Genomic DNA, 21,676 nt, shown 5'->3' with positions numbered 1-21,676 from the left:
TGAACAACTATCACTAAACAAAAACAGGTAGCAATATTTAGGTAACAACACAGTATTAGGATAAACATAAGTTTATGTACACTTTTGAACAGGGTAATTTTTATAAATTCAACTACAGTATTTCTCTTGTGGACTATGTAAACATCTTTTACAGTATGTCAAATATCTTATTTATGTCAGTACTAAAAAAACATTTTGCAGACTCTGCAAGGTGTATGTAAACTTTTGACCTCAGCTGTAACTGAAATTTTAGCTAGCTGTCTGTGAGAGCAGTGAGTGATTCAGTCAAAATCACAGGGACAGACAATTGCAAAACATCTAACAGTCACTCAGATAGACAGCTGTCAAGGACCAGCATAATCCAGCAAAGGACCAGCATAAACCACCTAAGGACCAGCATGAACCAGCAAAGGACCAGCTTAAACCAGCCTTAAAACATACCTACCAGCATATCCTGTTTTTTTCACCAGGGCTATATGCTAAATGGATACTTTGTATGCTAAAACCTTACTGTATGATTCTATGTATGTATAGAATGCCTGTAGTTCCAAAAGTGACCTTTAATCAAAATGAGAAGGATTGTCTTACAGGGTACATCATATTAGCATGGGATCTTTATTTTAGGCCTATGTTTAAACCCTCTTCTTGAGCATCTCACTCACTTGATTTCTTTATTATCAGTTTCAAGATCGAAAGAGGGCTTGTTTAGGAACTGAACCCAGGACATCTTACATCCAAAAGCAGGAATCATACTCCTGAACTAACAGTTAATGTTAAAGTAATGTTGGACGCTGTTACTTTCACAGTTGGATAACTGTATACATTCAACGTTTGTGACTATGAAAACATTTATGATTACATAATGTTAAAATATTTGTTATATGCAATATTGATCATTTTCTCATATTTTGTTTGCTTTTTGAAATACATTTTTGTCATTATGTTGGTATTAGATAATATCTGTTATAATATAATACTATTTGCATTAATCACTTTTTACCATTTTTCACAGTATTATTTTTTTGGTGAATTGTTTTAAAACCAGTTTGACATTTCAATGATATTTAGATAACTGAACTGGAAATTATGCCTGGATTCCTTTTCCATAATTGCTGAATGTTTTAAAATGAAAGTATTGGCAAATCAGCTTGTAAAAGCAAATATACAGCATTTCTTCTCTGCAATGCCATGTGTAATTCCAGACTAAGAAAACAGGGCTGGGAAACTCTGGGCCCTGAGATTCACTTTGCTTCAGAGTTTAGCTCCAACCCTGATTAAACTTACAAGCTTGTAACTTTCTACTAATGCAGAAGCACTTGATTAATTGATCAGGTGTGTTAGATTAGGGTTGGCGCTAAACTCCGTCCAGGCCTAATCTACGCACAGCTGTTAGATCTCAGGAAACAGAATTCAGAATTGAACAGTTGAGGGCTCCACTGCTGATATCATCCTGGGATGCCCTTGAATGTCACAACATTTCCTGATGGTGAGTTGGAATGCTGGAGAAATTCAGAAGTGGAGTGAGTATTGTGTCACCAATTGCTTATAGACTATCCAAAAGCCATCATCCAGTTGGACCTCCAGATGCCAACCCACCTCCACTACCACCGTTTCTATCAACTCCACCACCATCGAGAGCCCTGAGACAAAAGAGATTCCTGATGAATATCAGGTGTTTCAGGATGTCTTCAGTAAGCAGTTGGCCAAAGGATATATCCTTTGTCTATACCAGAACAGAAGGCCATGGAGACATATAATGAGGAGGCACTGAACCAAAACTTCTTCCATCCATCTACATTTCTTGCCGCTTCCAGCTTCTTCCTCATGAGCAAGAAGGGCAGAGGCTATGCATTGATTACTGTCCATTCAAAGCGCAAACAGTCAAATACTGCTACCCTCTTTCTCTGGTCTCTGCAACCCTCGAGCAACTTTGTAGAGCTCGCATCTTTACCAAGCTGGACCTGCAGAGCTCTTATAACCTCATTTTAATATGCGAGGGTGAAAAATGGAAGATATCTCTCATCACTGGGCACTATGAATCTCTGATAATGACGTATGGGGTGTCCAACTCACTCTCCGTATTTCAAGGGTTCATGAATGAGGTGTTCGCAGAGTTCCTCCATTGATTTATTATCTTCAACATTGACGACAACAGAGGAAGGTCCACCAGAGGAAGGTCCAAACTTCCACCACTGTGGCAGGAACTGCTCTATCCCGTAGAGTAGTAGCAGAATTTGGTAGTGCTGTACGCTGTTTCAGGGTTGGCATCATCTGAAGTCCTCTGTGGGGTTGGCATCATCTCTTCTTAAGTGTTCTGGATCCAGACTGGAGCTTGTGAATTCCTAGTTACCACGGGATGTCAATCCCATGACAGAAACAGAGAACAAATAGGAACATAATTAGCGTAGCTGCTGTTCAAACTAAGAAAAGAAAGGTTTGTTCAACCAGAGCTAAAAGATTAATAATGAACATTTGATCAGATATAACTGCAGGAAAAGTTTAAGAGATGCATTATTTGAATGCTTGGCTAAAAAGATGTGTCTTTAATCTAGATTTAAACAGAGAGAGTGTGTCTGAACCCCGAACGTTATCTTGAAGGCTGTTCCAGAGTTTGGGAGCCAAATGCGAAAAAGCTCTACCTCCTTTAGTGGACTTTGCTATGCTAGGTACTACCAACAGTCCAGAGTTTTGTGACCTTAGGGAGCGTGATGGATTGTAGCGTGGTAGAAGACTAGTTAGGTACACAGGAGCTAAACCGTTAAGTGCCTTATAGGTAAGAAGTACTATTTTATAGCTGATGCGGAACCTAATAGGTAGCCAGTGCAGAGAATTGAAAATTGGGGTAATATGATCATATTTTCTTGACCTGGTAAGGACTCTAGCAGCTGCATTTTGGATTATCTGTAGCTTGTTTATTGAAGATGCAGGACAACCACCTAGTAGTGCATTACAATAGTCCAGTCTAAAGGTCATGAATGCATGAACTAGCTTTTCTGCGTCAGAAACAGGTAACATGTTCCGTAGCTTGGCAATGTTTCTAAGATGGAAGAATGCTGTTTTTGTAACATGAGAAATATGATTTTCAAAAGACAAGTTGCTGTCTAATATAACACCCAGGATTTTGACTGTGGTGGAAGTAACAGTACATCCGTCTAGTTGTGAATTGTAAGTCAAAGGATTCTGTGTATTGTTTTTTGGTCCAATAAGTAATATCTCTGTCTTATCTGAATTTAATAGCAGAAAATTATCGGTTGTCCAATCTTTTACATTTTTTTAACACACTCTGTTAACTTCGATAATTTAGACGTTTCATCTGGTCTTGTTGAGATATATAGTTGAGTATCAGCAGCATAACAATGTAAACTAATCCCGTGTTTTCTAATAATATTACCAAGGGGCAGCATGTATATTGAAAATAGTAGAGGACCTAGGACAGATCCTTGTGGCACTCCATACTTTACTGGTGATAACTAAGATGACTCCCCATTTAAATAAACAAAGTGGTAGCGATCAGACAGGTAGGATCTAAACCATCTTAAAGCCTGCCCTTGGATACCCACATAATTTTGTAGTCGATCTATTAGTATGTCATGATCTATAGTGTCGAACGCAGCACTAAGATCAAGTAAAACTAGCAATGAGATGCAGCCTTGGTCTGACGCAAGAAACAAGTCATTAACCTCTTCCCTTACAGCAACCTGTCACTTACAGATTACAGAAATAGCAAACAACAACAATCCAATGATTCAATTAATTCCTGATGGACCAAATTAAGTCCAGTCCTATAATTGTTCCTCGTTAGAGAAGCCACTTCACTAGGATATACATCACATTTGGGAAGAAAAGATGATTACAGCTTTCGTTTCATTTGGACATTAGTGGGGTCCAGTGTTGCTTGTTGACAAAAGTCCAGATGTGTTCTGCAAATGCGGTGCATCTTCCAGTGAGGGAATATCCTACTGATGCCATGCTGCCAGCCAAACATTGACCACCTTGGCACACTCATACATAAGCTGTGGGTTTCAAACAACTAAACAGACTGGAATTATCAAGAATATTGTTTAAATTAAATGTCGGAATGCTGTCAGTGTGAACATACTTTAAACCATAGTAAAATCACCAAAACCCACAATCCTTTGTGACATGTTTACACATTGGTAAAAGGGACATTTTCCTTAATGTTTTGACATTTAAAGGTCTTTGTACCATTAAAGCATCCTGCAAGTTTCATAGTTTAAAATGTCAACTTCATATGTCATATTGTGGGATCTGCAATGTTGCACAAGCAAATGCATTTGCACATGACTGCTTCTAGAGCAGGGGTGTCCAATACTGCTCCTGCAGGGCCAATGTCCTGCAGATTTTAGCTCCAACCAGCTTCAACACAACTGCCTGGACGTTTCTAGTCAGTTTAAAGACACTGATTAGCTGGCTCAGGTGTGTTTAATTAGGGTTGAAGCTGAAAATCTGCAGTGGCAGTGGCCCTCCAGAAACAGGTTTGGACACTCCTGCTCTATTTCAATACACTGAAAAATAGCTATACATCATCACATCAAAGGCCCTGTCCACTGGTAATCAGTCAATTTAAAGTTTATACTCACCATGCCTGCAAGTTCACTGGGTTATATTCGACAAAAATTACATCATCGTAGACTTTGATAGGCCACATTTTGCAGTGGCGTTCCGTCTATATAAGCTCTGAATGCTCTGCATGCCTAGACTGTCTGAGAGAATAAGTTCACAGGCTAATTAATATAAACATGATTATGAGTTGATCCCTTGTCATTTGAGATGTAACTTATCAAAGTGTTGGGAATAATTACATCAAGTTATTTATTTGACAAACAATGGCTATTTTCTGTAAATCTATGTCAGTTACAGAAGCTTCCGGGTGAGTGGATTCTCTGCAGCTTTGGCGCCTCAGCTCTATTGCTATGACTGGTCAGGATTGTTGCGCATTCTTAGTGTTTTGCTGGCATGCAGGTGATTTTATGTAGGAGGTAAGCTGTCCGCAAAGCAAATGAAAAAAAATAATAATTAACTGTCTATTTTCATGCTTTCTCAGGCAAAGAAAATTTTGAAATCCACTGAAAACATATCTTACATTTTTACTCATAGAAAATGTTAACGATATTTACACTTTGTTATATACGTTATTGTCAACATGCCTGTTGAGAGCCTAAATCCAGCGCCTTGGAGCCCTTTTCTGCCCTCTCCCCCCTCAAAGATAGAAGAAACGGCGGCCACAGGCTTTCTTCACAAAGCCCACTGGTGTGCGTCTGAGTTTTCTGCTCAGGCGCAGGAGTCCTCCAAAAACCTGCCCTGGCAGCGGTGGGATTCAAACCCACGCCCCCCAAAGAGACTGGAGCCTTAATCCAGCGCCTTAGACTGCTCAGCCACGCTACCCCATGTAATGTGATCTGGCCGCTGCTTTACACTAACTTTCTTAGCGTGCTCTGTTACGGTGGGAGTTTTGACTTCTATTCACTGGGAACTGACTAAAAACAAAACAACAACAACAAAAAAATATATATATATTTTGCTAAAATGAACGAAATGAACTGATTTGTTCATTTTGCTGAACGAGACGCAAAGGTCGGTAAAATGATCCGAACTTTCCATCACTACTGAAAAGAACCAAGTTATGTCCCCTTTAAGACTGAATTAGCAAAGATTTGAATATAATTTTCTATTAAAGCACATAAATATAGTAAGGATGTCTAAAATTTCACAAAAACTGTTTGTGATGTTGAACAGTGTTTTGAAGTGACGTCAAACTGCACACTGAACTTTAAACCCCATCATATAAATAGTGTTTGAAGTGAGAGATTTATGGTTTAATCACATCACAGGGTAAACATATTAGCATCTGTTTCAGACACAAGAGGGCACACAGCTAGAGGCGAACATCTCTGATAAATGCCAAATGGAGATCCGCTCGTTCATCTTGTTAGCGTTTGTCTGTCATCCGTGTCTTGCAAGCTGTGTGATGGATGACGTGACAACAGCACAACAGGCATCACATTTCCTAATTGATCACCACGGAAGCATTTACACAGCAGGACGGCCCATGACTCTTTGCTGCAAACTACAGCAGCTCAAGCCTGAAGGAGTGCATTATAATTCACCTTTATAGATCCATTTTATATCCACTGTTTCATTGCCCATTTCTCTGAGATGTGCACTGGCTGGCAGACAGTTGGGGATGATTGCATCGAAGTGCCACTTTCCCATACCTTGGAAGAATATTAATTTTGCTTTCTCTGTTTGAATTGATGCAATCGTTTGCTCCTCTCTGTTGGATGCTGCACTGTTAACATCATTGTGCTCTCTGCCATATAACATGGCTTGCACAACATCTTTGTGCATGTCATTCAAATAGCCATAAAAACTCATCTTCACCGATCGTTTGAGAGGTTTTTTTTTTTTTTCTCAGAGCAAATATGTACTCAGCAAGATTAACATTTCTCTCAGCGGTGCATGATGTTTCAGCAACTAAACAGCATGTGTTGAATGCTCTTACAATAAAAGACATACTCCTCTGGTTCAAAATAAAAACATGAACCTAGAGTATATTTTCTGAAGAAGTTGTGAGTGATGCTTGACCATGTAAAAATCACTGCTACATTCCCAGAGAGTTGTAGGTATTTGCTAAAGTGGCTGATTTCTAGTTTCCAGAAAGTTGTTAACCAGTATTTGTATATCTCTAACAATGCTGAAATTGTTTGTATCTGTATTTGGGTAAAATCAAATGAGGGTGAAACTTAAACCAGAAATTGTTCTAAACTACAAGAAAAGACCATTTTAGATGCAATTTTGTTGTCACGAATCCTGTCCGATCTACCCGCCACCAGAGGTCGCCTGTGCATCCTACTGCCATTTCACATTACACAGACTGTTGCACCACACCCCGGACTACATTTCTCATCATTCATTGCGCTGATGACACACACAGCTATAACCAATCAAGCGCACTATATTAGCCTTCTATTACCTCTTATAGTTGCCGAGTATTGTATTGTGTTTAGTACTGTACGGAGCCACTTTGTTTTTCCAGAGTCTAGTTCATTGGTGTTTTCTAGTTAGTTTATTCTAGTATTGTTTTCTAGCCTGGTTATGGTTTAATCACATCACAGGGTAAACATATTAGCATCTGTTTCAGACACAAGAGGGCACACAGCTAGAGGCGATTTCTAGCCTGTTTTCTAGCCTGGTTATTTCGTCTTGTCTGCCTTCAGCCTGCCCTGGACTTTTCACCTGTCTTGGATTTAACGGGAGTCATTTCGGACTCTGTTCACCCATTGTATGAACTCTAGTCTGTCTATTTGGATTACGTTCGCCATTGATCGGCCCTTGCCTGCCTTACGGATTACTCTTGTGTCTTGCCCTCACATACCTGTTTGCCATTGTCTGACCCTGCCTGTTAATGACTATGTCTCTGTCTCGTTACAGTAAAGCTTTGCATTTGGATCCGCCCGCTTCCCGTCTCCTTCGCTCCGTAACGTGTTCTCTTCAAAGTTCAGATATAACAAATATGCCTTGTATATTACATAACAATTAAAACAATAACTATAAATAATACTAATACTTCCATGCCAGATGTGAACAACTGACTGCAGATTCATCAATACCTGAACACAATATGCCCTTTACAATAAAATTCCTCTCTAAATTGTTCATATTATTGTTAAAAAAAACAAAAAAAAAACACTATAAAGTCGTACTTGTTACGAGATTAAACTGCATCAGAAATTTAGTTAAATATTAATTGATTAATTCTATCTACATTTCTAGTGATTTCACACCAGCATGTTATAAAAGGTGACAAACAGATTGTTTCAATAATTAGTAATATATGTCTGACTTTCAGCCAATATGGCGATGAATGCTGTTTTGCAACAACTTGACAATATTTTCTGTGATTGCATATGGTGGGAAATGTGTTGATTGCTTCCTGTAGAGATCTGAATGTGTTGGGATCTCAATAGGTGTGTTTTTTGAGCTTTGGTTGGCTCAAAGCTGGCTGAAAGGAAAGCTGACACTAATGGCATTCAAAGGGAACATTATAATCACACAGATAAACGGAGCCAAGAGTGGCCTTATTATTTCTGCAAGAAAGCGTGTGATGGCTGCCCCGCGGTGCTGTATGGAGGGGAGATGGCGGTGTGGGCCGGAGACAGCTGGCATGTGTGTGTGTGTGTGTGTGTGTGGCTTGAGAAACAGAAATGTGAGCGTGGGTGTTCACTCTATGGGAACGCATCGCACAAGCATCAAGCAGTGGTTGGTGCTCTGCCTGTACTCCATTACCATAATTTAAAAACACAGCCTTGACTACAGCTAGTGCAGAACACTTACACAAAGTTGTCTCAGGGACAAACATTTGATGCTTGCTAAAGCATGCGCCAATAAAACCTTCATTCGATAAAAAGGGATTAATGAATTCAGATATATTCTTAGTGTCATACCTTGAGTATATACTCTGAACAACAGAGCACTAATGTTTATGCAGTACTCAAGACTTAATTATTTGATCACAAATTTTAGTCAGAACTAAAGGTGTACTATGTATTTATCGCTGTGCAGCATCTATCCATCCTAGTTCAGTTTTCCCTGAATCTGAGTAATAAAATAACATTTTAATGTGATTTTTTTTTTTTTTTTTAACATAATAGATTCTTTATGAAGTAATAAGGCACATGTTTTTTTGCCATTTTATGAATGTTGGCCTTGAAGAGATTACTTCGCTCTTTGTCATGTCTACGGTATCAAAAGCCATGTCTATTGTCACAATATAGCACTGTCTCTGGCACCGTATGTGTGTAATTACACTTTATATGAGTATTTTATCACTGTTGTGCTTCCACAGAGAATGATGAGAACTGTACTTTGGTCTGTCATCTCAAACATTCTATTTTTCTTTCTCTATTGAAAAATATTCTGTGATTGAATTAGCCAGAACTACTTCAGACTTTGTATTGCGATTTTATTCTTAGTCTGTGCAATAATTTTAAATGTTTTTTTATATACACTTTATTTTTATTATTATAAGAAATGAAGGTTAAAATGTGCAGTAAACCTACCAATGATATATTTGCCATGCACTATATAATCAACAGTGATTAAAGTATACATAATGAATTTCCATTGGTTTTCATTTTTTGCATTAAATTGCATGCTGAATTGTGATTTGTATTCTCTCTCTGTCATGTGTTTAACCATATAATAGCATTTACACCATTACATCACATGTTCTTGTGAACAGAAAATGCATGCTATGTGTTATGACAGCAAAGTAGTTTGTTACAGAATTTAAATTGAACCAAAGCCTAAAGCATAAACTAAAGATTTAAACATAATATTTCAGTGTCATCGTCATCAACAATGATACCATGTTACCACTAAGTTAATAAGTGGGTACTGAGACATGCTGTTAAACCGCAATAGAGTTTAGGATATCTAAAAATGCTAAATATAATGCATCTTTTTCATTACCTACATGGATGTTAAAGTCACCAAACAATTAAAACATTACCTGTAACCAGTACTAGTTCAGATAGAAAAGTCTTTAATAAAACTTGTGTGGTGCCCTGTAAAGAGTAACCAGTGAAACTTTCAGATGTGATTTATCATTTACAGTGCCTTGCTGAAGTTTTGTTGTTGTCGTTGTTTGTTTGTTTTGTATTGTTTATTGCCTTATTTTAAACTCTTTCAAATTATTTTTTCATCATATTACTCAATACACCACAATGGTAATCAATCAATCAATCAATCAATGCAGTTCAGCGATAACTTTGCAAATTTATTAAAAAGGAAAAACTAAAATTCCTACACCAAGGGAAACAAACATCGGTCCTGGAGAGTCACAGCCCTGCAAAGTTTTGTTTCAATCCCCATTAAACACACCTGAACAAGCTAATCAAGCTCTGAAAGGTTACTAGTAAGCTACAGGCCGGTGAGTTTTTATTAGGGTTGGAAGGTCTGCAGCTCTCCAGGAATGGAGTTTGCCACCCCTGAACTACACTGATGAGCCATTACATTATGACCACCCTCTGTCTAGAGCAATGAACGCGCCTGGGAACCAAATGGTACCACAGATGCAGTATATAGTAGTCAACATTTGAAGTGGATCAAAAAAGTTAATCAAGGCTGTTCTAAGACAAGGACTGGTATTGTTTTGGTTATAGGACAATGCTGATGAAAGGTTTTGATCCACTTCAAATGTTGACTACTGTATTTATTTACCACCCGAGGACCGGCTTTCAGTATCTAGTGTTCAGTGTCCAAGTGGAAAAACCTGGCGATCTTAGTATCAGAGCTTGATAAAGGACACAGCCGCGTTATCACTGTCAGGCTAAATGTAAGCATGCTAGTACATGCCAGGGCCAGTCACGTTTCCACCGTCACTTCTGGGGGTTGATCGTGCCTCGTCGATGATTCCTCGGGGCTAACAGCCAGAGATTTTTGGCCCGCCAAAACCGCGGGCTAAAGCGGGCCACCTGGGGCAAGAGGAGTGGTCATGTTCAAAGGCGCCATTTATCAAAGTTAGAAGACGGTCAATACCACTTCTCAATTCTCATGTTTTGACCCTGCTAAAAAATACAGCATTGCTGGTCACCAGCATGAGGTATGTTTTGCATGCTAGGATCAGCATGGGATACTGGCTGCTGGTTTGCTGGATCCCTGGTTTTCTGGTCTAAAGCACGGTAAGCAGGTGTGTTGTAGCCATTTATGAAAGTGTTTTATTTTATTTGTGTTTAAATATTATTTATTTGTGTTTTGTTTAGTTCAATTTGTTAATTAAGAAATAAATTTGTAAGCGTCATAAGGGCGTGGAAAATTGGACGGCAGTAGGCCGGAAGAAAGAGAGTGGGACAGATATAATTTTTTGACCACTTCAAATGTTCTGTTTTTTCGTAAAATTCCTTCTTTTTCATTTGTTATAATTTGTATCCTAACTTTAACATAATTCTGTTGCTGAGTTATTTATCGAATAAAAATCCAAAACAAACATATCTTGGAATGAAGTGCGTTCAGAACAAAGCCCGCTGCCATGCTTCCGCGGCCGAGACAAAAGGCCAAAACAAGGTGTTCTGGTGGACCAGCATGAAGTATGTTTTGCATGCTGGGACCAGTTTAAGATGCTGGTGTGCTGGTGGACCAATTGGGTGCTGATATGATCCCAGCAAAACCGCAACAAAACTCGTATATTGTGCAGTGCAGTGCTATAGGTAGTGAAATAAACAAGTGATGACACTTACGGTTAGCAAGCAGAATCCTTGAGGACAAGATGAACAGCAAGATCAGAAAAATAGTGAAGAGGTGAGTGGAAACACTGTTCATCAACTACTTACAGCAACACAGCCTTAGATGAAATCAATATCTCACCAGAGGATCATTAAACAACTGCAAAAACATACAATTACATATTGCAAACCAGTCTGGCTTTATTTCTTTCATACGGTGTGTATACAAAGGTTGCTGAAGTCTGATATTAGTGTTCCCTTTAGTTGGGCACCATTATTCTCTGCAGGTACTTCCAAGCTCTATCAGGTCAGACAGGGACTGTCAGTGGACAGCCATTTTAAGGTTTCTCCAGAGATGTGTGGTTCTGTTTGAGTCTGAGCTTTGGCTGGGCCGCTCAGCAAATTTACAGAGTTGTCCATAAGCCACTCTTGCAATTTCTTAGCTGTGTGCCTAGGCTCATTGTCCTGTTAAAGGGTGAACCTTCTGCCTAGTCTGAGATTCTGAGTGCTCTGAACCAGGTTTTCATTAAGGCTATTTCTATATTTTGCTGTGTTGAGCTTTTCTTCTACACTGATGAGACCTGCAGCATGGATGTGCAGGTGATGAATGGTGCCTGGTTTCCTCCAGACATGACGATTGGAATTGAGGTGTAACCCTCTGGTGGTTATCAAAACTTCCCCAGTGCCCCCAAACCCCCTCAGACCCCAGGGGGGGTCTTTAGGTGTTTTTTTTTTTTTTTTTTTTTTGCAAATTTTAAATGGCTTTTGATTAGTTGTCACTGAGGTGAGCCTTGAGTATGGTCACAGTGCCATAAAGCACAGACAGGTGGAGTGTTGCAGTAATGTTTGTCTTTCTGTAATTTTTTCCCATCTCCATACATGATCATGAAGCTCAACTAGAGTGACCATCAGCTTCTTGGTCACCACTCTATCCAAGGCCCTTCTCCACCAACTGCACAGTTTGGCCAGGAGGCCAGCTCTAGGAAGAGTTTCCCCATCACTTGAAACCAGACCTCTGAGTAATACTGGAAATATTACTATAAATTATAGCAACACTTCCCACTTTACCATCCGGTTGAGGCATATGTTTATAATAATAATAATCTTGGGGTGTAGACTTATCTAAATTAATGAAACCATCTGGTTTCAGACAGATTTCTGTCAAACAAAGTGCATCCAATTTGCGATTTGTCATCATATTGTTTACAAAAAAAGTGCTTTTAAAGAAAGTTATCTCATGTTCAGTTCACCAAGCATTATTATCTGTATTATCTATTTTTTTATTTATTTATTTTTATTTTTATTTTTTTTTATGAACATCAGTTAGGTCTTTGTATTTGCTAGTTTGGGGAGTTTGGGGTATGTGGTGATAATTTATCTGAATTCTGTAATGTGAGGCGACTAACAGATTGTCAGTTCAGCCAATCCGTCTGCTTCCTGACCTGGGGCCAGTTGCATAAACTTAGCCTCTATGTTAAGACAGTGTCTTAAGAACTAGTTTGACCAACTAGCAGTTAACTAAGGGGTAATCAGTCATATATTTTGGATTCAACTTAGACTAATCTAAGTTTTTATGTAACCGAATTTTACAAATTTTGACCAGACTTATAGAAAGAAATTAGATGACTAATTTTTAAGACTAGTCTAAACCTTTTATGCAACTGGCCCCTGGGCCCCAGTTAGTAAAGTACCAATCCTAAGACTATATGCCATATTTCTAGAAAAAAAGAACGGCACCACCCCAGCAGAGATGAAGACCATCTCTTTTCAGCAGGTCAGGTCTGTCCCAAAAACATGTGCTGCATCCCAATGTGCCTACTTATACTACGCCCTTAAAGTATGCACTCTTTTGATGAAGTGTGTTGTAGAAGAGTAGGCAAGCTTTGGGAAATACTATCATGGCACACAACTGCGTCTTTACCATGTCACAGTAAACTGGCCTGTCAATCATCTTGTCACAGTTAACATTCTCTACGTTTAGTTTAATTTAACTTCCTACCGTATTGGAGAGAAGTAGCAGCACCCTGATCTGCCAGTTGCGGGTCTTTCATACCGAAAACTCTGCTCATATTTTCTGCATAATGACGCATTTAAAAGGGAAACAAAGCATGTTTAACATTAGCCAGCACTTTTTCCAAGATGTCAGGCACTTTGGCTCCTGGCAAACATTGGACTGTGGTGTTTGTTGTCCCTATTTTCTTCCCGTTTCATAAGTAAAATATTCAGTTACTTGAGCGCTTTAACCTGCTAATGAAATGCTAACAAAATTGTTGTATCAGTTTAGTTTAAAAAGCTAGCAATATCAGGTGTAATGTTAACCTATATCATTTTGATACTTATCCACTTCAACAACATTTGGAGGTGGTTGAAACCACTATTGGGCTTACAGTGTAAATGCTAATGCACTCAAATGAATCAACAACAGTACACAACCACTGCTTGATACTGTGCCAGTTAAGTGCAGCTTAAAAAATAAATAGATAAATAAATACAGACTTGATTTGTTGTTGGATTAATATTTTATTACGCATTATAATATTTTAAGGTACTTGGAAGAAACAGTACCCTGCGTTTTCCAATCCTTAATCACTTTGTGCTTTATCAGTATGCATTAACACAGTGAACGATGCATATAGTTTCACATTTCTGTCCGGAACTTGTTTAGTACGTTTCACCTGGTGTTTGGAATCAATACGTTTTAATAGAGTCTGTTTCTGATTGAGTGTAGTTGTCATTTGCTCTGAGGCTGAGAGAGAATCATATTAATCACAGAGAATGTGTTTTTATTATTTGTCTCCCCTCCTCCTCTTTCTCATCTAAGAGCCCACAGGAGACACACAGCTGATTGAAAAGCAGCACCGGGCTCCAACTGAGAGCCAGCGGAGCATTGAACAGCTTTTCATTGGCTAGAGGCATGATTAGGATGTACACGAGAGTGTATACTGCTGTACAACTTGCACACTTGTTTTTCTGCAATTAGCATGCTCTGGGAGAGACTGATAAACATAAATAAAATGTCTTCCTAACATCCTGTTATTTAGACTAACTGCAGTCATGTAGGTGGCACTGAAGAACAACCCTCAGTGACATCTTAATGGTCTAAAAGCTTTTGCAATATGTCACACCAGCCTCTCTCTAAGCTTGTGGCTTTTATATTACCAGTCATTGCTGAATGATGGAAAGTAATTGTGATTCCCCCCCCCCCCCATGAACTCTTGACAAAAGCCCTCTGAGGTCTATAATGTTGCGCTTAGGAATTGATTCTAGATTATGAGCTTTGCTTTAGCTGGCTTGACAAGATTTGGAAAAAATTTGTGCCGTTTTGTGCTATTTTGGATCTTGTAGTATGACCTTTAGTATTTTTAATAGTATTTTCTGCTTTTATTGAGTTTCTAGCACTCCTAATTCTACCAGAAAGACTCGAAACACAAGCTGATTGTGTACATATCAAAAACATGATCTGGATGAGGGGCGAGGGGCAAAGAGCCTACAGCAAAAGAATTGAGAAGGAAAGTTTTAAACCCCCAAAAGAAAATCTCTCATGCACTGAAATACTTTGTGATGGGAGTGCCAAGCTACAAAAAACTGAGAGGAGACAATTAATTAGTCAAAAAGGGAGTGACACAAAGAAACTAACAATAGAACATCTTGGCAACTAAAAGCAGAGCTACAGCTGTCCGTCTGAAAAAGGCACAAAAACTGAAAGCCAATTGTGCTTACAGACAGGCAACAGAGGTAATGTATTAAACTAAAGTTGGTGCCAACTCACTGCACATAGTCAAGTCGTCATCTTTCTTTATATAACACTTTCTTTATATAACAATACAGATTATATTAACAGATATCACTGAAATTTTTTTGTCCAAAAAAAAAAATATATATAAAATATTGTGTAATGTCATTACATATATTTAACTGCTCCCTACCAAGATGAAGCATCCCAAAAACTCAAACAGTAAGCATCAAACATGTTTGATATTTACGACTCTTGAGAGTGACAATGAGAGTGAGCAAGCGTCACCTACTGCATGCTGCATGCTTCTATAGCTGAAGTTTGGCAGCCACAAACATGCCAAAAATTCAGAGTACTGAGAAAGAACATCACCCATATATATATTTTTTTTTTTTCTTCACTGTACGACAAAACGCACACCCAGAGAGCCAGCTTACAATGTCAATTGTCCTCCATGTGATTTTCTTTTCTAGTCACGTTTGATCTCGCAAGTTTCCATGAGATCTCGTGTCACTGTGAAATCGTACCTACAATCAACAAGTGTGTGGTCTGGTTGAATCATCTAGTGTGCGCATTCAGAAGATTATAAGGGTTAAAATCGATTGCAGCTGTCTTCATGTCTTTGGTCTCCCATCGTTTTAGTATTGGTTAAGATTTGAAAATCGTCTAGTGTGTCCCAGACCAAAGTTAGATTGGTGCAACAGTAGCCATATGTAAACACATAGTCACAAAGACAAAAAGGAAGCCTGACAAATGAAAATTTTGCAGAATCTCACACTGTAAACCCTGATAAGTTAACAGAACTCAAAAAATTAAGGCAACCGATTAAGTTAATAAACTTAAAAATAATATGTTTTCAGGAGTTAAATATTTCTATTACATACTGCTTGTAGTTTTTGATTATAGTTTGATTAAAAGTTTTCATTGAGTCTACTCAAATATTTGGTAACACTTTCTATGAAGCCCCTATTTAGCATACATTATAATGGTATTTCTAAGGCATTATAATGAATGCATAATGCATTATAAAAAAACCTTATAATATGTTATATCATCTCATGAATAATCATAACAACAATTATAATACTTGAGTATTTGAGGTTATAACGTTTAAGATTATGATTATTTATAACACAATGGACAGCATATAAAATCTACTTACTTTATAATGGACTATATCATATTACATTTATTTTTTACATATTATTACGTTTTATTTTGATGGTCCCCCTAGTCTGTTGACAATAAGCAATTTTCCAACTACGTCAACTAACTGTAACGGGTCCACTTAGGTGGGACTCGAACCCGGGTCTCTGGTGTTGATATGAGGAGCGTTACTCCGTGGGCTAACTCTCCGGCAATCGAACCCAATGACAGAAGAACCAGGAAACAGGAGTTGTTTCAAAAGTAAAATAATCTTTACTGATGCAGTCTTTACAAAAACAACAGAAAGCAGAGCTTTCGCAGAACAGGAGATAAAACAGACACGAGGGTCAAAAATAAAACTAAAACTGAATGCAAACTTGACAAAAGAACTGGGCAAGCCGAGCTTCCACAAAACAAAAGAAAACATGGACTAAAGGATCAAAAAACAGAGTAACTGGTATTGAGGAGGTGGAACTAACTTAAACTAAATCCCAAAAAAAAATAAATAAATAAATAAAAAAAAACACCTTGGATTGCATTTTAAATTCTTTCAATTAACCCAGTATTTTTTAAGTAATTTATTAATACCTTGTGCACTTAAACACAAAGACATGGATCAAGCACTCTAATATAGGGCAATACACAGGTGAAGGGAATAAGCGCTAATTGGGGAATGATAACACTATCTTTTGGGGGAGAAAGTGTCATCCAGTGGCCAGGAGACTACTGGGTCAGTGATCCCATAGAGAGTGCCCTCTGCCTCTCTGGAGAGGAATTGCAGACCAAGGAAAAGGATCTTTACACTAACACTAACATTAAGGAAACATGTTTTCCATGTTTCCTTAATCAAGCACACCTGATTCAGATCATCGGCTCATCGGCTCATTAGTAGAGACTCCAAGACCTGAAATGGGTGTGTCAGACAAAGGAGAGATGCAAAATGTGCAGTATTGGGGGGCCTCCAGGTATTAGGGTATTAGTAGACTTAGGTTAAGGTTAGGCTACGTAGCAGGTTCATGTACTTGCAAAGTTACTTATAAGCAGTTTGTCTTTTTTGGGAACCATCAAAATACAGTGTTAGCATATATTTAGCATACTAATAATAATAATAACTGCTAGCTGACATGCAGTACCATCAAAATAATCAAACTGATAATACAAATGTGTTATATTACACATTCATCTGATCTGATACCTGATCTTATGGCTCTTTGAGAAATATTATTATTATTATTATTATTATTATTATTACTTATAAGTGGTCTTTGTATGCTTTAAGTAAAGTGACATGCGTAACATGGCAAGATATGAGATTTATAATACATTATAACTGTGAGGAGGTAATCATACTCTTAAAAGCTATAACCACAAATAAGTAAAAATTATAATACATTAAAACTCTTCTTATGAATACTCATGAGATGATACAACATACTATAAGGTTTTTTATAATGCATTATGCATTCATTATAATGTCTTAAGAATACTCTTATAATGTATTATAAATATGGGCTTTATAGAAAGTGTTACCAAATAGTTTAAGGTATTATGACTTATTATGAGTTTTTAATCATTTGTGCCACTGTATTAAGTTAACAATACTTATAAAAATAAAGTTATATAAACTTAAAAAGTATTAGTATTACTTAACTCAAAATTACTTATACTTACTTACACTTAATTATATAATACTTAAAATCATGTAGCTCAAAACTTTAAAATTTTGTGTCAACCGATTGCTTTAAAAACACTGAATACTTTGTACATTGTGTACTTTGGTACATCTGGATAAATGAAATATAATTCTTTTTAGCTTTTTAAATAAACACTTTTTGGCCCTATACTTTGCCCAGCGTCATCACTAACAACAGTCAAGTGAATGTGTTATATCAAGGCAGACCTGTAAAAGCAATGTGTACAAGGATATCTGGGTTCAGCCTGAAAAGGACAAGACAGCAGCAACAGTAGAATTACAAAATGTAAACTTTTTACAACATGATTTCTTTTCACAGGTTTACATTCAGTAACTGCTGTTAGTGATAAGGCTGGATGCATATATAATGTCAAAGAAATTAGAGCAGACAGTAATTGTACACTCATTCAGAAGATGAGAATCTCTGATGTCAGCTGTGTTGTAGTTTGGAGCGGTTAGCCAAGCCCATGCCCGGTTCTACAGGAGTTCAAGCTAAAGCACCCTCACTTGAAGCTGTAATATTAGCATACTGGTGAAAGAGATCTGGCAAACTATCCCCCGGATCATCTCCAAGCTCTGGTTCATCGGACTCCTCCTGAATAAGTGAGAGAGAGAAAGAGAAATTAATAACCAACTAATCAATATCATTTTTTTAAACCCGTTTTTATGATTCTGTTCTATTCAATTAAATACTGCTGGTTCAGCAGAAAGGTAAGCATATGCTAGTCATTCAAAGATTGAAGAATTTAAAGATTTTATGAACTAGAAGACATTTTACTGTTAATAGATTAGTTCACTTTTAAAAGAAAAAAAAATCCTGATAATTTACTCAGCCCCATGTCATCCAAGAAGTTAATGTATTTTATTTCTCAGTCAAAAAAGAAATGAATGTTTTTGAGGAAAACATTTCAGGATTTTTCTCCATATAGTGGACTTCAATGGTGGCCAATGGGTAGAAGGTCCCAATTGTACTTTCAGTACAGCTTTAAAGGTCTCTACACAATCCCAGCTGAGCAATAAGGGTCTTATCTAGCAAAATGATCAGTCATTTTCTAAAAAATAAATAAAAATGTATGTACTTTTAACCACACCTTGTCTTGCACTAGCTCCACCTAACATATTATATAATCATGCATACATGATGTAAGGATCCCTCCACTGGTCCAAATGTGGAGTCCAGTGGCCTGGTTCAAGGTTTAATGCATGTTCAGTCTTTTCACAGCGCTTCTGCAAAGTTCACTTAATTTTTTTACGTTTCAATTCTAATCTAGCTCCGTGTGTAATCTGACTCCAATTCCATATGATCGGTAAATTTAGGCGTTTTATCTCATTTACACTGATCACAAATATTGATTATGTATTAATTATGAATTATTTGATTATTCTGGAAATCCCATACTTTCAATTATTCGTTCATCAGGGACCCGAAGCCGCTTTTATGTCTTACGTTAGCCTTTTTCCGTGCATCATACAATCACAAACTCGCCAGTCTGATTTTTGTCAGAGGTTGTAGGTGAATAAAACCCTTTTTGCCAGTCGCCTACTGCTTACTTTTTATGTTTCCTTAGTCTTCTCCCGTACAGCTTGCTAACATCAGGGGGCCTACTGCTCCATTCAGTCCTGAGCCTCCTGGTCATAGATTTGAGGTAGCATCAGCCTCCACATGATCTACTAGTCATAATGATTTCAGAAGAGATCAGAATAAATCATATATAACATTTTATTTGTCAGGTAAAAATGCATGTTTACAAAGCGAACATGCAAAGAAATTCAAATGATGTCGGACAATTGTAAAGTTGGAGGAGAAAATGAAATTTGTTTTTTGCCCTACTCTACTCTAAGGAATTTTATTTTTAGGATATTTTTAACAGATGATCACAAATCTGGGTTGAAAAGTTTAAGAAGTACAAACGTAATCATAACACGTTGCTATGCAGCACATTTAAAGAAAAATGGCCCACTTCATTATAAACAAACAGAGAAATCCTATACTGAATGCTGGTGAAAATGTCATATATACTTGTGCTCATAAATTTACATACCCCTTGCATAATATGCTAAATGTTGATTTCAACAAAATAAGAGAGATCATGAAAACATTTTTTTTTTTTTTTTTTTTTTTTTTTTTTTTTTTCATTTAGTACTGTCCTGATTTAACATTACAGATGTTTATATATTCCACAAGACAAAATAATAACAAAATTTATATGAATGACCCAGTGCAAAAGTTTACATATCCTGGAATCTTAACACTGTGTCGTTTCCTGGATGATTCATGACCGTTTTTATCTTTTGTGATAGTTGTTAGTTTGTCCCTTGTTTGTCCTGAGCAGTTCATCTGCCTGCTGTTGGTTTTTCCAGCATCTTCTACATATTTGAACACTTTCCAAAAGTGACTCTATGATTTTGAGATCCATCTTTTCACAATAATAACAATTAAGGAACACATACATAATTATTACAAAAAGTAAAAACATTTACTGGTACTTAAGAAGGCAACACAATGCATTAAGAGCCAGGGACTGTAAACTTGTTTGCAAATTGTAACATTTCACAGTGTTATTGTTGTACTGTATATGTGATCAAATAAATCACAGCCTTGGTGAACGTCTCGGTTACTCTCGTAACCCTCAGTCCCTTCATCAACTGACATCATGGGGTCACTATGGAAAACACCACAGCCTGAACCGTGTTACGCAAGTGAGGTACAAATGCTGACAGGCAAGTATGTCAGTGCAAATGTAGCTCAATATGTAACCTTCTCAACGCCCTGTGACCCAGATAATGGGCCCACCAAGGGTGCCAGGTTCTGAAGCAACCATTGGGGGGCGGAGCACGATGACAGTATGTAACGTCATGTGGAAATCTTGGAAAAAAAAAAAAAAAGAAGGGAAACCTGGTGGCCAAAAGCTGTGGGAAATACTGAGACATAAATGCCCCGTCCGAAGAGGTGAAGGAATCCCCAAAACTAATCCGTCTAGTTTGGACTGCAGAGCAACGGAGGACCCAAGGGAGAACAGCTGAGAGAAGGCAAATGCACAATGCACGTAAATGCACAAGTGTGGGTGGAACTTGCTTTTAAGGAGTGGTGGGAACCTTGGGCACATAACCAGACCAGGGTCTCAAGGTGATGTGAGCATAAGCCAAACCAAATGCTAGGCACAATTTGTTGACTGAGATGACTTGATGGAAGTGAGCATGATCAGGAGTGAAGTCTTGAGAGACAGATATTTCAGCTTGACTGAATGAAGCGGCTCAAAGGGATCCCTCCAAAAGCCTGTTAGATCCCATAAGGGAATGAGGTGTGACCTGGGAGTTTAGGTGGTGCCTGATTCATCAACAAGTAGTTCAGATTAATTAAAACAAAAAGTTTTATTAACTCAAAAACTAAAAAAAAAAAAAAAAAAAAAAAAAAAAAACACAGGAACTCAACAAGTTAGTAGAACTTTTAAAAAAATGTTTTACTGTACTTAATCTATTCAAGTATTTTGACCATTGGGTTTACAGTGCACAAAGATCTGTGCTGGATATGTTCTTACATCTAAACATGAGTGCAAATGCCATTTTTTGACATTTAACTTAAAAAATGGGCTAATGTAAAGGATGGTTAGCAGTGAAAAAAATGTTTAATCGTGAGTAATATTAACTTTCACTAGCAGAGTGCTAGGACCTGAGACTTTAATCAGCTAGACAGTGTGGTCAGCTGTGGCATAACGCAAAGTAAGTGGTTTAAGAGAAGTGGAAAAATGCACTCTGTCTTGCAGATTCTGTCTTCATCCCTCGTCCCAAAGATGCAGCCTAGGGAGCTGTACAAATTTGGATAATGGCGATAAGCCTAGCTCTCCAACCCTGCTCCTAGGG

The 21,676-nt window shown here is 37.7% G+C and overlaps 1 non-coding gene across 1 annotated transcript; it reads right to left on the bottom strand.

The window, feature by feature from the left end:
* Positions 1-5,323: 5,323 nt before the first annotated feature.
* trnal-aag (transfer RNA leucine (anticodon AAG)) lies at positions 5,324-5,406 on the bottom strand. Its single transcript has one exon. It is a non-coding gene; the product is annotated as a tRNA-Leu (tRNA).
* Positions 5,407-21,676: the final 16,270 nt, after the last annotated feature.

This window comes from Labeo rohita, chromosome 14 (genome assembly GCF_022985175.1).
Source record: "Labeo rohita strain BAU-BD-2019 chromosome 14, IGBB_LRoh.1.0, whole genome shotgun sequence".
Lineage (NCBI taxonomy): Eukaryota > Metazoa > Chordata > Actinopteri > Cypriniformes > Cyprinidae > Labeo > Labeo rohita.
The sequence above is the reverse complement of the archived record's forward strand: the minus strand, read 5'-3'. Positions and strand labels throughout refer to the sequence as shown.